This window comes from Barbus barbus, assembly GCF_936440315.1.
Source record: "Barbus barbus genome assembly, chromosome: 3".
NCBI lineage: Eukaryota > Metazoa > Chordata > Actinopteri > Cypriniformes > Cyprinidae > Barbus > Barbus barbus.
In genome coordinates this window covers 25,335,704-25,353,337 of record NC_136731.1, presented here as the reverse complement: position 1 = coordinate 25,353,337, position 17,634 = coordinate 25,335,704, and the positions used below count along the sequence as shown (strand labels likewise).

Here is a 17,634-nt window from a genome sequence, read left to right as displayed (position 1 = left end):
AGCAGAGCTGAAGTCCACAAACAGGATCCTCACATAAGTCCCTGGTCTGTCCAGATGCTGCAGGGTGAAGTGTAGTCCCATGTTGACTGCATCATCCACAGACCTGTTTGCTCTGTAGGCAAACTGCAGGGGGTCCAGTAAGGGTCCAGTGATGTCCTTCAGATGAGCCAGCACCAGTCTTTCGAATGATTTCATGGCTACAGACGTTAGTGCCACAGGTCTGTAGTCATTAAGTCCAGTAATAGAATTATTTGGATTTGTTGTGGTCAATTAACTTATCTTCATTGTGAATTGTATGTTAGTTCAAAATGACTTCCATTCAGGGATTGAGTGTAGAACTTTCTGAGAAGTTTCTAGATAAGTGCACTAAAGAACAACTTGTAGAAATCGCAGAGAGTCACGCAATCATTTTGACTGGAAATGATAAGAAGCGCAAGGAGGATTTGTTAAGAGCTGTTAAAAGCCAGTTGATAGCCAAGGGAATTCTGGTTGTAGGAGATGAAGCTGGTATTGGTAACGTAGTGTATCCACTGGTTGAGAGGGATTTAATGTCCATGGAGAAACAAACACAGTTTGAAACTGAGAGATTATTGGTTGAAGGTACTCAAGCATTAGAAGATAGGGAATGGGAAAAACGTTTTCAGGTTAAAAAATTAGAGCTTGAACAGGAGCGTGAGCGTGCACAATTTGAGCTGAGGAAGTTAGAGTATGCACGTGAGCGTGAGCGTGAACAGAGGCAGTATGAGATGAGGAGGTTAGAACTTGAATTGGAAGTAAAAAAAGTGGAAGCTTCAAGATCCATTCAGGTTGTGCATTCTTCTTTTGATGTTGGTCGAAACATTAAGATGGTGCCCCCATTTTGTGAACGTGATGTAGACAAGTATTTTGCTCATTTTGAAAGAGTTGCTTCTTCTCTAAAGTGGCCAGAAGAAGTTTGGACTCTACTTCTGCAGTGTGTTCTGACGGGGAAGGCTCAGGAAGTGTTTTCTTCTCTTTCTGAAGAAGAGAGCATAGATTTCAATCAAGTTAAAACAGCCATTTTAGGAGCGTATGAGTTAGTACCAGAGGCTTATCGCCAACGATTTCATGGTTATAAAAAACCTGAAAGACAAACATATGTTGAATTCGCTCGGGAAAAAGAGATTACGTTTACAAGGTGGTGTCAGTCGCAGAAAGTAGAAACCTTGAATCAGTTAAGGGAGTTAATTCTTGTGGAAGAATTTAAAAATTGTGTACTAGGGTCTGTGTCTACTTATTTGAATGAGCAGAAGGTTCTTACATTAGCTAATGCAGCTGTGTTGGCTGATGAATTTGTTCTGACTCACAGTTTCTTTTTCTGATAGAGGTTCAAGTGATCAGGGTAGGAAGTTATTTCGAAATCGTTGGACGCCTCTAGTGAGTACATCGAATACAGTGTCAAGTATGCACCCTGTGAGTCAGAATTTTTCATTAGAGAAGAAGGGTAAGGTGATCTGCTTTTACTGTCACAAAGTAGGGCATAAAATATCAGAATGTAATGCTTTAAAGAAGTCTGCTAAGCCAGTTGGATTGGTTGGACTTGAATCGCTGGAGATTCATGCTCACCAATATAATTCTGAGATTAGGATGGGGATCTTAAAACAGGTAGATGAGGGGGATAATTGTACTGAGTATGCTCCGTTTATTACCAACGGTTTTGTGTCTTTGCCAGGACAAGAAGGAAAAGTTTCTTTGAGGATCCTGAGAGACACCGGAGCTTCTCAGTCATTTTTGTTAGAGGGTGTTCTTCCACTCTCAAGTCAGACTGCGACTGGGAAGGATGTATTGATTAGGGGGATAGAAATGACCTTTTTAAAAGTTCCCTTACATAAGGTACATCTTATCTCTGATCTTGTAACTGGTGATGTGATTGTGGGAGTACGGTCTTCCCTTCCTGTGCCAGGGGTTTCTTTTATCCTGGGGAACGATCTTGCTCAGGGAAATGTCTGGGGAACATTAAAAGCTGTACCATCTACTGTTGTAGTTTCTTCACCAATGTCTGCAGATGTTCCTGATGAATGTGGTCAGAAATTTCCCCACGTGTTCCCTTCCTGTGCTGTCACCCAAGCCAGAGGAAAACAACTTAAAGCCGACCGACTGTGTGAAGGTGAAGTTTCTTTACATCCTGAGGTTGATGATGAAACAGTTGACGGGGAACCACTTGGTATGACCTTGTCAGATAATATTTCGGATTCATCTAATTTCTTTTCTGAGGAGTCTGTATCTCGGGAGAAAGCCGTGTCAGAGGATTTTTTATCCTCTATGTTTCATGTCTCTGGGGGGGGGGACCTGATTCAAGAACAGTTAGCTGATGTAACTCTTAAACCTTTGTTTTCAATGGTTTGTAATGAGGGGGATATTGAGACTCAGTTACCCTCTTGCTACTTCCTGAATGGTGGAATGTTGCTTAGACGGTGGGTCAGTGAATCTGAACCCATTACTAAGGTTTACGTTCAAGTGGTAGTTCCTCTTAAATTCAGGCAGTCTGTGATTGGGTTAGCACATAATGGAGTGGCTGGACATATGGGAGTGAGGAAAACATATGATCGATTGCAACGTAAGTTCTTTTGGCCTGGTTTAAAAAGAGACGTGGCAAAGTTTATTCAAACTTGTCATGTGTGCCAACTCACTGGTAAGCCAAACCAGAAAATCCCTGTGGCTCCTCTCCAACCTATTCCAGCTATATCAAAACCATTTGAGTATTTGCTGGTTGATTGTATAGGTCCTTTACCTAGGTCAAAGACTGGTCATTTGTATCTACTCACCGTTATGTGTTTATCTACCTGGTATCCAGCTGCATATCCTGTCAGGTCCATCACTACAAAATCTATTCTAAAAGCTTTAACTTCCTTTATGTCAACATTTGGCATTCCTAGAGTTATCCAGTCTGACCAAGGCTCTAATTTTATGAGCCGTCAGTTTGTTAAGGCTTTGCGACAATTGAAAATCAGTCATAATATTTCCAGTGCATATCACCCTCAGAGTCAAGGGGCCCTCGAAAGATTTCATCAGACCTTGAAGTCATTGCTACGGTCATACTGTGTAGAGCTTGGTTCTGATTGGGAGGAAGGGCTGCCTTGGTTGCTCATGGGAGTTAGAGAGGTTACTCAGGAGAGTATTGGATTTAATCCAAATGATCTGGTATTTGGTCATGAAGTTCGTGGTCCCACTGCGGTTCTAGCTGAAAACTGGATTCCTTCTGAACCTTCCCAAAATGTTTTAGATTTCGTGAGTGGTTTTCGATATCGGCTGCATGAGGCTCGAGCAATCGCTCAGAGAAAACGGGGGAAGTCACAGTGTAAGATGGAGAGGTTGTTTAACAAATGAGCAGTGGCTCGGAAATTTCAGGTTGGAGACCAAGTACTAGCTTTGTTGCCACTTGTAAGTAATCCTTTTCAAGCCCGTTTTGCAGGTCCTTATCCGGTCCTCAAGTGCCTTTCTGGACAGAATTATCTTTTGAAAACCCCAGAACGACGCAAGGGAGTACAGGTTTGCCATGTAAATCTTTTGAAGCCTTATTTTTCTCCTGCATCTTCTGTGGGGTTAGTAACCACTGTGTCAAATGATTCTTTACATTTGCGTGGGGAGGGGACTTCCTTTTCAGAGAGTTCCTCCTTGAATTATATGGGGGATGATTGCGTTCACTTTCCTTCTCGAGGGGTTGTCGAAGGACGATTGAATAACTCTGAGGTGTATTCAAAATTGGCCCATCATTTACCCCATCTATCTCTCTCTGAGAAAAGTGTCATTCTTCAGTTAGTGGAGTCTTTTCCTCACCTGTTATCTGATGTGCCTACTTGCACTACAGTGATTGAACATGACATTGATGTGGGTTCTGCTTCACCAATTAAGCAGCATGCGTATAGGGTAAATCCTGTGAAACGGGACTTGTTGAAAAAGGAGGTGACTTACTTATTAGATCACAATTTGGCTGAGTCCAGCTTTAGTGCTTGGAGTTTACCTTGTCTCCTTGTAAATAAGCCCAATGGATCCTACAGATTTTGTACAGACTATCGCAAGCTTAATTCTATTACTAAGCCTGACTGTTATCCTTTACCCCGCATAGATGATTGTGTGGATAGAGTGGGGTCTGCGAAGTTTGTGAGCAAATTTGACCTTTTAAAAGGGTACTGGCAGGTTCCACTAACTGATAGAGCAAAGGAACTGTCTGCATTTGTGACACCTGACAACTTCCTCCAATATCGAGTTATGCCGTTTGGGGTTCGAAATGCTCCAGCCACCTTCCAGCGCCTTATAAATAAGGTGTTGTCTGGTCTATCTGACTGTGAGGCTTATTTGGACGATGTGGTTTTGTATAGTTCATCTTGGGCAGATCACCTAGTCCAAATAAGGGAGTTATTTGTTCGGTTGACTGAGGCTTCTTTAAATTTAAATTTGGCAAAGTGCGAATTTGGAAAAGCTACTGTTACCTATTTAGGTAAAATAGTAGGAAATGGACATGTTCGCCCCATTGAAGCTAAGATTGAGTCCATCTGTGCTTTTCCAGTGCCTACAAATCCCAAAGAATTGCGTAGGTTTCTGGGAATGGCCGGATATTATCGTGGGTTTTGTCCAAATTTTGCCTCTATTGTAGCACCCTTGACCGATCTTATAAGTCCAAAAGTATCCTTTAATTGGACCACTGTTACCCAACAGGCATTTGATGGAGCCAAAGCACTGTTGGCTAGTGCGCCTGTGCTTGTTGCACCAGATTTTTCTCAACCTTTTTGTTTAGCTGTTGATGCCAGTGACACTGGAGCCGGAGCTGTTCTCCTACAGAGAAGTCAGGATGGAGTAGAACATCCAGTGTGCTATTTTTCAAGGAAATTCAATGTACATCAGTGAGTTTACTCTGTTGTGGAAAAGGAGACGCTTGCTCTTGTTTTGGCCATTCAACATTTTGAAATCTATCTGGGATCATCTATAAATCCAATTGTGGTTTATACTGACCATAATCCTTTGGTGTTTTTACACCGAATGAAGGATTGTAATCAGAGGCTAATGCGGTGGAGTCTCTTCTTACAACCATTTTCCCTTGACATTAAACACATCCAGGGTAGTGAAAATGTCATTGCTGATGCTCTATCTCGAGCATGAGGATATATATTTTGTTGTTTCTCCTTTTCCCTTTTCTCTCTTCTCTTTCTATCCTGTTTCCTAGGGCCCAGGAAGCAGGAATTAGGAACCAAGTGGAGTGGGATCAATCGTGGAGAATTTGGTTGTGTTTTTTGTTTTGTTTTTTTGCATTCCTTAGAGGAATACATTTTGTGGGGGAGGTGTTACGCCTGCCTGTTTACCCCTACTGGCTCTGCTACACAGTGCAGATGTTAGTTGGGCAACAGGTGTATTTAATCCCTAATTAACTCACTATAAGTATAAAGACTTGTGATTTAGAGGGAGAACTTGGCTTATCTCTTTCACCTCTCTCATCTCTCTCACATTATTTCTTTTGTCCTCCCATATTTATTTTTAGTGCCTGATATTGTTTATTAAATAACCACAAGCGTGTGTTTTCTCCCCTAGACGTCGGTTTCTTGTTTAATATTTGTTTAAATATTGTTTAATATTTGTTTTGCCTGGTTTGACAAATTAGTATATTGTTAAAACATTCGATGTTTGCTTTTTTTATGTTGCGGTATTTGAGCCAGCCGTAACAGATGGTAAACAACAAGAGGAAGAGACATGGCACAGGAAATGGCAGGTGGAGAGGATGAGGAGCTTCATTTAGTCTCAACGGGAGATATCATGGGTAATGTGGTCTTAATACCGAAAGAGCCAAATGTGAATAATGAGCTGACTAGGAGGGGATAAGAAGGGACATAATCTCTTTCCAACTGCGTCTGGAAACCACTGAGCATCAGGCACAGATTGAGGAACCGATTTCATGCGACTGCTGATGGGAAAAAAAGATATCTGAAATTTGTCAGTGGAGATAAAATTAAAGCCATTTTAGCATGGGAAGACATTAAAAGGTCTGTCATCTTACCTCTGCTCTGGGAATTCAAAAATAACCCCATCATCCAGATCTGACGCTGGGTATCAGAGGGGAAATGCTGACAAAAGCCTCCCGCAACAAAAAGTTTATACAATATCTTTAAAACAAACTCAACAACAGCTTCTTTAGTAAACAGCCTTATAATAGCTTTATTTGCATTTCTGCAGTGTTCCTTCAGAGGTATTGCAGCCTATAGACTCTCTTTGAACTATATGAAAAACAAGCTTAATTAAGTATGTCTCTAAGTGTATGAAATCATGCTTTATCTGTGTATTACTGTGATTGCATCAGTAATTCCAACATCAAAGGATAATTTTTTTTGTATAAATAGAAGTATAAAAATATACAATAAAACAGAAATATGCAGGCCTACTACTTATATTAGAGGAAATAGTTATTAAAAGGTTTTAAAGATTACCAAAAAAGCCAAAAATTACCAAAAGATTACCAAAATTATTACACATTTGTTTTTACAATCAGTTAATATTACAAATCAGTACAAGGTTGTATGAGCTATAATTTTTAATTCAATCAGTCAATTGACTTGTAGAAAATGCTGATGTTCCATTTACATTAATTATTCATTAATGATCAACACAGTGAGAGTGTAAATCAGGGTTCTGCCCTTCATACTGACCTTCCCTTCCAGCATTAGTGTGTGTGTGTGTGTGTGCAGCTCATAATTGTAATCTGTGATCACACTCAACTAACTCCGAGGGTAGATACTCTACGTACCACCTTCTGTTACTATGCAACTCTAATGAACACACAAGCTTACTGATCACAATGTGTGCCAAATACATTTCTAAAAAAAAGTACTGTCACGGTTTGGTTTCAGTTTAGTTCCTGTTTGTCCTTATTTGGTCGGTTTCCTGTCATTAGTTAATCATCGTTTATTCCATTCACCTGTCTTGTATTAATCATCTTGTTTCCTCATTAGTTTGTGTTCTTTATAAGCCTTGAGTTTAGTAGTCATCTTCGTTGTGTCTTAAAGTTATGTTTACGCTGTTATTCCTGTTGTAGCGTCTGCGTAAGCTCACTGATGGTTGATTACACTTGGTTGTAAGAGACCCTTTTAGCCTTTGACATCTGCATACAAATGACTGATCTGGCCTCATCATTTACATTTATATGGGTGCTAAATTGCCAATGGTCTTTCCCCACTATCAAAAGACACTAAGCAGGTCACCCCTCTGGTCTCCCTATCAAACTTCAAACACATTCCGAAAAGGAGTGAATGACCAGGCACCAACGGCCTGACTAGACCAGTGTTCTCCACAATTTCAAATACACATCACACACACACACACACATAAAGACATTTGCTTTATTTAGGCCATAATAAAGCAGTTATAAATGTATCTGGTGTTGTATGCATATTCCCCTATATACTAACCTAGTTACAACCCTTTACTTGTATTAGTTAGACTCTAAATGCCTATATTCAAGTGTATGAGTGCATCTCTGCTTTAATATCTCCTATAGGTTACTTTTTGGTATCAAAATGATCTTCTTTTTGTTCCTCGAACAATGAGGTACACTATGTGGTCGTGAAATGCATCATACAATTGTTACTATGTTTTGAAGTAAAACTACACCAACTCTCCAGACCGGCAATACAAATGCAAATGTGCCATAAACGGAGACAAAGAAAGTTTCTCCCGCCAAAAATTCATGCCTCTGATTGGTCCATCCACCCAAAAAGTGGGTGCGGCTACAAACTATCAAAAGTTCTGAACTCAGACTAATCGGTGCTCAAAACTCTTCTTCTTGAGACGGAAACACTCCCAAACTCCTCTTGAGTTAACCCTCTGGCAGTTTTAGTTTCAAGTAACTTTGTGGACTTGCCGTGGAACTTCTTATCTTCAGAAGAACCAGAGGAAAATCTTCCTAAAGAAATCATCAAGAACCTTTTGTCTACCGCATCAAGACTCTCATTCAGCTTCAAAACCAATGCAAGTAACTGTTTACAACTGTTTAGATGCGTGTTTAAGTTTGAACCCCTTGTTAAGGTGAATTGTGATTCTCTGATGATTCTCATTTGGTCTGTCGCTAATTGATCTGAGAAACTGCCATTCTTTTGCTTTTCTCTCTCTTTTCCTTACTTTCCTTGATTCTATATAAATGTATATATATATATTTTTTTGCTTAGTTTAGTTGTTTGTTAGCTATAGTTTCATTTATTAAATCCCTTATATTCACAATTGATTGTCTCTGTGTTCTGCTCACGATTCGAAGTCACTGAATGCTGCTCCTTGCTACATGCTAAACTACTGCTAGCACTGTACAAGTAGGAGGGCTATTGTTCCTTGGCCAGGAAAATAATCTTTCCTAGAATTGATAAATTATTATATTGTCTGCTCGGTGGACGGACAGATTGTCACGGTTCATAGAATCACTGTCTCATCCTTGCTCGTCTGTTGTGGTGTGTGGTGTGAGTGGGTGTGTCCTGCAGCTCCTGATTACAGGCTGATTTGCCCCAGCTGTGACTCATTACTGGGGCTATTTAAGATCAGCTAACGTTACTCTCTTTGTCAGATCCTCAGAGATTCTATGTGTTCCTACTCTGCCTCTCGTTCTGTTTCCTGGTGTGCTCCAGTCTCAGCCCTGACTTCGGAGGACTCGACAGTTGACCTGGCTGCCCATTGCGTCCCTGTGTCCGTCTTCTATCCACGCTGTGCACGAGCTCCATTCCAACTTGTGACTCTGTTTGTCTCTCAAATAAACTGTTGTATATCTGCTATTGAATCCTTCTCTTGATTACATAACAGAAGGATCTGACCACTAATGGATTCAGCGGAAGCTCTAACCATTCAAGGAGTTCTCAAAAACAACAACGCACGATTGGATTGTCAGGATGATCAGTTGCTCGCGACCGGACGAGCCGTGCAAGCGTTAGTGGCGCAGGTGTCCGAGCTCACCACTCAACTTCAACAACTGAGGATGCCCGCTGCGCCACTCCCACCGCCTGTTCCCCCAGTTCCCCTTAACAGCGCGACTCAACGTGAGCCACGGCTACCAACCATGATACATACAACGGTGAGCCCAACCTGTGTCGAGCTTTTCTCGTAAAATGCTCAATGGTTTTTTCCCTGCAACCGCAGACTTTTGCCACGGAGGAGACCAAGGTGGCGTTAGTTCTCACACTGCTGGCCAGGAAGGCAGCTTTATGGGGAACGGCGGTGTGGGAGAATCGTCATCTTTGCTGTTCCTCGTTCCATGCACTTTCTGGGGAGATGAAGAGGGTCTTTGATCGCGCAGTAGTTGGACGCGAAGCGGCGCGCAGGCTGGCTGATCTCCGTCAGGGTGAAAGATCAGTCTCGGACTTCTCCATCGAGTTCCGAACCCTGGCGGTCGAGTACAAGTGGAATGAGGAGGCGCAGTGGGACATGTTCCTGCATGGGTTGGCTGACCGGGTCCAGAGGGAGATATTCATTATGGAGTTGCCTCCCAGCTTGGATGGACTGATTGACTTAGCTCTCCATGTTGATTCACGATTACAACAACATGATCAGCGAGCTCGTCAGCAGCAGTTGCCAGTATTTTCTGATTACTCCCCTGTCGAATCTGGACGTACGGTCAAGCACTTGACCAACAGTGAACCCATGCAGGTTGGTAGAGTTCAGCATTCTCGGGAGGAGAGAGAGCGTCAACGAACTAGAGGATTGTGTTTGTACTGTGGTGCGTCGGTGCACTTCCTGGCAGAATGCCAGGTAAAAGCGCAAGCCTGGCAGTAGAATTGAGGTTACTCTCGGGTGGTGTATCGTTCAACCAATCCTCAACCACCACGCTCCTCCCGGTGAGACTGCAATGGGCGGCCGGAAGACATGACGGTTCAGCTTTGCTGGATTCGGGGGCAGAAGGTAATCTTATGGATATGGTTAGCTCACCGGCTCCATATTCCCACGACCTTGCTCCATCACAGGATCTCTGTCAGTGCACTTAACGGACAATCACTTCCTGACATCACTCACTCCACTATACCTGTTACACTCATCACGTCAGCTAATCACACTGAGACTACTGAGTTTTTATTGACTGACTCACCTATGGCCCCAGTGGTGCTGGGCCATCCTTGGCTCATCCAACACAACCCTAGAGTTAATTGGGGCCAGAGTTCCGTTTCTGCATGGAGCGAGAAATGCTATGCTTCTTGTCTTGTGTCTGCTTGTTCTCCTGTGTTGTGTGTTTCGTTGCAGGATGAGGTGATGAATCTGTCAAACGTGCCCAGGGAGTATCTCGACCTGAAGGAAGGCTGTTTCTCTTCCTCCTCATCGTCCCTATGACTGTGCCATAGATCTAGTTCCAGGTACTAGTTATACTCGCTTTCGGTGCCTGGAAGGGAGGCCATGGAGAAATATATTTCTGATTCTCTAGCAGCCGGGATCATTCGCACTTCTTCTTCTCCAGCGGGGGCAGGTTTTTTTCTTTGTCGCGAAGAAGGATGGCTCTCTGCAACCTTGTATTGATTACTGGGGCTTGAACAACATCACGGTAAAGAATACTTATCCTTTGCCGTTGATGTCTTCTGCATTCGAGAGGTTGCAGGGAGCATCCATCTTCACCAAATTAGATCTACGTAACGCCTATCATTTGGTTCGCATAAGGGAGGGGGATGAGTGGAAAACTGCCTTTAATACCCCCAGGGGGCACTTTGAGTATCGGGTCATGACGTTTGGGTTCTCCAACTGTCCCGCAGTTTTCCAAGCACTCGTCAATGACGTGCTGAGAGACATGGTAGATCAGTTCATATATGTTTACCTGGATGACATATTGATTTGTTCTTCGTCTCTCCACGTCAGGCGAGTGCTCCAGAGGCTGCTTGAGAATGGGCTTTTTGTCAAGGCGGAGAAGTGCGCGTTTCATGCACAGCCGGTTCCCTTTTTAGGGTACATTGTCTCGGTTGAGGGAGTTTGCATGGACCCATTAAAGAACCTGATTATTCTGCATCCCTCGTCTTCCTACCTTCCTACATCAGCATCTTGTAACAGAAGACATGACCAAACCGAAAGATGAGGAGGCTGTGATTAGTTCCCCGCAAGGTTGGCACGGGGAACATCGACCAACCGCCACCCGCAGTGATGTTTATGCCGCCACCCGTGGCAATGTTTGTACCTCCGCCCGGGACGAAGTTTGTGCCGCCGCCCACGGCGATGTTTGTACTGCCACCCGGGATGAGGTTTATGCCGCCGCCCGCGGCGAAGTCAATGCCCCCGCCGTCCGTGGCGAAGCCTATGCCGCCGCCGTTCACGGGCAAGCCAAGCCAGCCGTTCATGGGTGAATCAAGGCCGCCATTCGCGGCACATACAAGCCCGCCGGCTCATGCCCTTGAGCTCCTGGACATGGCGTTACCCGTCCAGCTACGCGCTGCCCGAGCGCCCCCAAGTGTCCGCGCTTCCAGAGCGTCCCCAAGAGTCCACGCTTCCAAAGCGTCCCCAAGTGTACCCGCTTCCAGAGCGCCCTCCTAAGTAAACACTCTTACTTTGTTTGTACTGTATTTTTATATTTAAAAAAATTATAGAAATCTCACCATCCAACTTTTGATCTAAAATGCACTATTAATAGGGACAGACCGTTCACTCAAGTTCAAATTTATTGTTTCTTCAAACTAGTCTGACCTAATTTAGCACTGGCAGAGTGTTGGGGGGGGGGGGGGGTATTCTGCCAGAGGGATCACTAGAGACAACTGAAGGAAGGAGGGATGAGATAGACAGGAGGGAGTGGAAAATATATCTCACTGCTGGATGTTTTTAGTTTTTTTTGCGGGTCCTATAAATCTAAAGTAAAGTTAATTAACCAGTGCTAAATTTACAGAGCTCCCAGCTGAGCCAAAGCATATGAGAGGAATGAAAAGGCATTTCTGAGAGGAAAATGTCATTCAGACTCAATCTATGAACTCAAGACTCTTCAATCAAATGAAAAGCCATTGCAGCCAACCCTACTGGCTGCATTCATATTGCATGGCTTTAGAAATTGGCCACATTCACCTTGTTTGTTCTTTTTCTCCTTCTCTCTGGGTCTTTTGTAATGGGTTTCTTGCAACATTGCATCAGCGAGTCATTACTGCCCCTGGCTAGGACATCAGGGTTAATGATAATTAGTTGGAGATACACCCTCCAGGTCAGAGGACATTTAAAATCCAATCAAGAACATTTTCTCGAAATCTAAAGGAACGTTCTGTTCCTGTATTTATTTTGGTTTAAATATTAATTCCACAGCTATATTTGTTCTGTAAGTGTAAATTTCCAAAATTAATGGAATGATTAAGTTAAAACCATAGACCAAAAATGACTGTACAGAAAGGTAAAAAAAGTGATGAAATGTAATGTTCAGACAAATAATGCTTGAATCTGATGGATAATTTCATTTTATGGTCCATTTTTACAGCACATCTGAAGGGCGAGACAGAAAGAGAGACGTATTCAGTGAACATCTGAGCACAGGATGTACTCTCAGTGAATCCTGGGAGTGATTGAGACACAATTCCCAAAATATCAATCAATCAAAGACTGTTATTATCACAAAATAAACAACATGCTTTCTCAATTCAATCAATGTTCATCTTTACTGTTGGTAAGACGCTGAATGTGCAGAGTGAGACTTATAGTATCCTGCCATGTCCTGAGGGACAAGCAGGCCTGAGAAAAGAACAATAAATGAATGTGTTGTTGAAAATGGTCTCCCTGACACACATGGTGGACTGGCCATAAAGAGCACTGGGACTTTTCCCAGTGGGTCGGTCAAGTTGTCAAAAGTTGGTAACAAATGGTTTCAGGGAAAAAGTTCTGATCTTGTCAGGCCAGCTCATTTTTTCAACAGGGAGGGTAGTTTAGTATCTCAGCTGATCTTTCCAGCACAATCACAACCACACACTACAGTGTTGTTACAACTACTACCAAACATCTTGTGGTGTTCCCCAATAATACTTACTATAATACTGCAATAAACACAAGACAAGAGAGTGAATCTAGACAACAATAAACTGAAGCTGACGGTAAATATACAATTCAAATGTTTGTGGTCAAAAGCACTTTTCATTCTTCCTTTTCTTTACCCTTTAAAAAAAATAAATAAATAATAATAATATATATATATATATATATATATATATATAGAGAGAGAGAGAGAGAGAGAGATGTATACTAAATGATAAATACAATAAAGCATAATATAATGTAATAAAAAATATTATACTTTATAGACTATATAATAGGGCTGCCCCCTAGTAGTTGACTAATCATTAGTCGACCAGAAGAGGCTGTAATGAGAGTCCACTTAGGCGAGTGTAGTGAGACTCCAAGTGCAGATTTATTATTAAACAAAGTGCAATCTAAAATACAAACAAACGAAGACTTGACTTGACTTGACCAGACTAGACTTGACTTGACTAAACACTCACCGACAGCAGGTTACAACATCAATACACAACAAGAAAAAGGGAAGCATGACACAAACAGGAACCTTAACTAACCTTCAAAATAAAAGACATGAAAACAAGAACATGGAACAGAACCAAAAACAGACCTTACATATTCCCCCCTCTAAGGGCGGCTCCTGATGCCCTAACAAAACAAAAACAGAACCCAAAAAGTTCAGGAGGGTGGTGGAGCAGAGGCAGAATGGGGGGAGGGATGGAGGGCCAGGCCCACGAAGGGGAACAGGATCTGCAGCATGGAGTAATGGCAGAGCAGACAGAGCAGGGAGCCATGGCAGAGCAGGGGGCCATGGCGGAGCAGGGGCCTCAGTGGCCGTGACAGGACAGGCAGCGAGTTCAGGAACGGTCTCCGTGTCCGTGACAGGACAGACACTTTAATACCTTCCCTTCCCCATTTTAATCCTTCAGGAAGTTTAGGTGGCCCAGTGTCCAACCAAGAACCCACCACAAACCCTTCACATTTTGTCCTACCTTGGCTGAAGAAGATTGTTCATAAAGCTTTAAGTTTTTACAGAGTATCTGAATATCATTTTGACCAGTAACAAAAATGTTTACATCATCAGCATATGCAGATACAGAATACCTTAACCCTGAATTATCACCAGGGATCATTAAACCTTTTATAGCTTACACAATAAGGGTTCTATAGCTAAACTATAAAGTTGTCCTGATCGAGGACACCCTGCTGGATTACTCTTTCACAGGAATTGGGCAGCTCAAGCCACCTCCCATCTTTAGCATAACTGAAGCCCCTTCATACAGTAATTTTATCTCTCCCCAAATGATACTCTCTCCAAATCCAAAGGCTTTTAAAACATTAAAAAGATATTCATGACCCACACGGTCAAAGGCTTTCTCTTGGTCAATAGATAAAAAACCCACATCAAGATTATTTCTCAAAAACTGCAGTAAGTTTGTTCTCTTTCCACCACAATATGCAAAAAACTTTTGATTCTATTAGCCAAACATTTAGACAATATTTTAGAGTATAAACACATTAAAGACACTGGGCGCCAATTCTTCAACAACCCTAGGTCACCGCTTTTTGGCAAGAGTGATAACACTGATTGGTAAACAACCTCTTTTAAAACCTTCACAAAAAACATTGTACAAGTCTTCACCTAAAACACCCCAAAAAACTTTATAAAATTCCGCTGGTAAACCATCAACTCCTGGTGACTTTGCTGTAGAAAGTTGTTGCACAGCCTTTGAAAGTTCATCAAAAGAAATCATTACGTCCAATAACTTTTTGTCCTCAGGTCTTAATTTAGGAAGATCCCTTAAGATCTGATCCATACATCCAACATCACAGTCCATATTACCAAACAGTTATTTGTAAAATTCTATACCCATCCTTCTCATCTCATTTGGGTCTGAAGTAATTGTTCCATTTTTTCTTCTCAGATGAAACATACATTTCTTTTGTGCTTCCTTATGTCCAAGTCCCAAAAAAATAAGCAGTTGGAGCATCCATTTCTTTAATTGAAGATATTCTAGCTCTCACAAGTGCACCTTTAACTCTTTCTTCCAACGGTGACCTCAATTCCATTTTTTTTCTTTTTTAAAACATCCATTGAATCATGATCATCAACTTCAATCAATCTTCTTTCCATTTCATTAATCTCATTCTCCAAATTTTTTACATTCCTCTTCTGAGTAAAAGTAGCATTATAAGAAAATTGTTGACAAAAACTTTAATCTGTGCTTTTGCCACCTCCCACCATTGAGTCAGATTTTCAAAATTATTTTAAATTAAATTATTTCCTTTGTCTCCAAACTTCCCAAAAATTACAAAACTTCTCAAAAAAAATCTTTATCTTGTAATAATTTTACATTAAAATGCCAATAAAATTTAGGTCTTGAAACTTTTGCAATGTTGTAATCTAAAGTCACCATATGATGATCTGAAAAACCATTCGGAAATATATTAGTATTAATAACTCTATTCATTTCTGATTTTCTTATGTATAACCTATCCAATCTAGCTCCTGTCACAACAGAATCTAATATCTTTACCCAAGTATATTGTCACGGTGCACACACGAGGGAGGACACAGGAACATGCATACGAGGATGTAACTTTAAATCATAGTCTTTACTGACAACATCAAGACATGGCAAGACAGGACAGGACAAGGCAAGGCAGACATCAAACACCGGGAAATAACGAGTCGACGAAATGACACTACACAGACAGGACTATAAATACACAGGTAAATAAACGGACACGTCTAGACACGAATAAACTAATGATTACATCAGACAAGGACAGGAAACAAATCAAATAAGGGCACAAGAGGCAGGAACACATGACACACACGACAGAGGACTGACGTATATTGCTTCACCAAATTATTTCTACTTCTCCACACAACTTCCAAATTCAAATCATTTATAATATCAAGAAGTAGCTTACTAGATTTCGAGTGAGGTTCTTCCCCATTCCTATCCATTAAAAAAATTGTTGTGCAGTTCCAATCACCTCCTATTACAATACATATATTTCCATCATCAAATTCTTTTATTGCATCTTTTAATTTTTGAAATGTTATTTCACGAATCAATCCTATCCTATGAAAAACGAAAACAGCGCATTTCTCCCGTGCTCGCATACGACATGTACGATTTCCCCTCATACATGCAACGGAAAGACACATTTAATGTTGGCGCATCTAAAAACAAACACCTGCCGTCTGAACGATAACACATGCTTCAAGGATTCATGTTTACAACCAAGCAGTACCATCTTAATTCCACTTGCAAACCTTCCAAACCTTGATAACTCGCGCTGTATATCTTCCTAGACGCTGAAACAATGTTTTCATGTCCCACTCGTTCAGCTACGTCCAGCAACACATCCTCCACCTTTACTCCCGCCTGAGCAATGCATCTAATTCCGTGACGGAGCGACAGAGACGCCGTTCACACATTCAGGTGCGACGCCATCCTTGCTCTCACTGCGTGAAAACCTACTTCTCAATGAGTCAATAAACTCACACTAAACTTCACTTCTACAATAAATATTAAATTGGAATCTCAATTCCACTCAAAAGAAAATGTAAAGACAATAGAAAAATCCACATAAATCCCCCTCACCGTGACACCTCTCCCACCTCCAACTGGAAATTAGGTAAGAGAGAGAGAGAGAGAGAGAGAGAGAGAGAGAGAGAAGATAACACAAGGTAAGAGAGCAGGATACCCTAACAGATAAAAGTAGCCCAGGGAGAGATGTTGATACCCTCCCTAACCTGGACACTATAGCAGATAAGTGAACACCAGATAACAACAGGGAGGGCGAAGGCTGCAGACACTCTGACAGAAACACAACAGCTGCATATGTATCATACACTACAGTTTATTCGGGTTGCCTTGACCAGACAGTTGCTTTTGATTAAAAAACAAACAAACAAAAAAATAAGATGAACAAGGTTATTTATTACCATTATTAAAGCTGATTTGTGTCAGTGATTTTAGTATATTATTGGGCTGCTATGACTAGGAATAAAACTCACACCACTGAAGGCTTGCCAAACAGTCCTAACATTCATAAACGTAATTACACACTACAACTAGAGGGCTGAGGTTACTAATGCACTGTCATTAGCCTGTATTTCAGTTTAACAGCCACCTAAACATAACAATTAGCATAATGAAACAAAACCTGTAATCATCTGTGAGTGCAATTTACAAGGAAGTGGCAAATAAAGTTGAAGTCTTACCTGTCCAAAAAAAAAGAAACAACTTGGGCATCATTACTCCATCAAATGTGTAGGGCATACCAATGTTATGCTCATGCTTTGTCTTTGTCAGTCTTCTGACTTCAGACCTTTTTCTGTTTCTTTAACCATACAAGTACTGTTTTCCCTGTTGTCTTGGCTGGTAAATCACGATAAGTGTCTGTATAGTTCATTGTCTTATTTTCGCTGTTTGCATCACCAAACTAGCCTACACTACTGGCAGCCAGTAAGCATCAGGATTCAATTCGATGTTTAATGAAACACCGCAGGTCATAACATTTAAACATGGCAAAATAATGTACATTGAGTGGGGACCTGCACCATATGTAATTAAATCACTTTTTATAGACAGCTATTATGGATTACAGTCTACAGTCTCATATGAGTGTACGCCATTCAGATGACTCCTCAAAAAAAAACCCACATAATTTCATGTGTGAAACTATTTG

The 17,634-nt window shown here is 41.5% G+C and overlaps 1 protein-coding gene across 2 annotated transcripts in view; it reads right to left on the bottom strand.

Annotated features, from left to right (window-relative positions):
• The window catches only part of LOC306849234 (acid-sensing ion channel 2-like), a gene marked incomplete at both ends in the record, with an annotated part of 409,828 nt that overhangs the window by 25,557 nt on the left and 366,637 nt on the right, over positions 1–17,634 (bottom strand). The window lies entirely within an intron of this gene.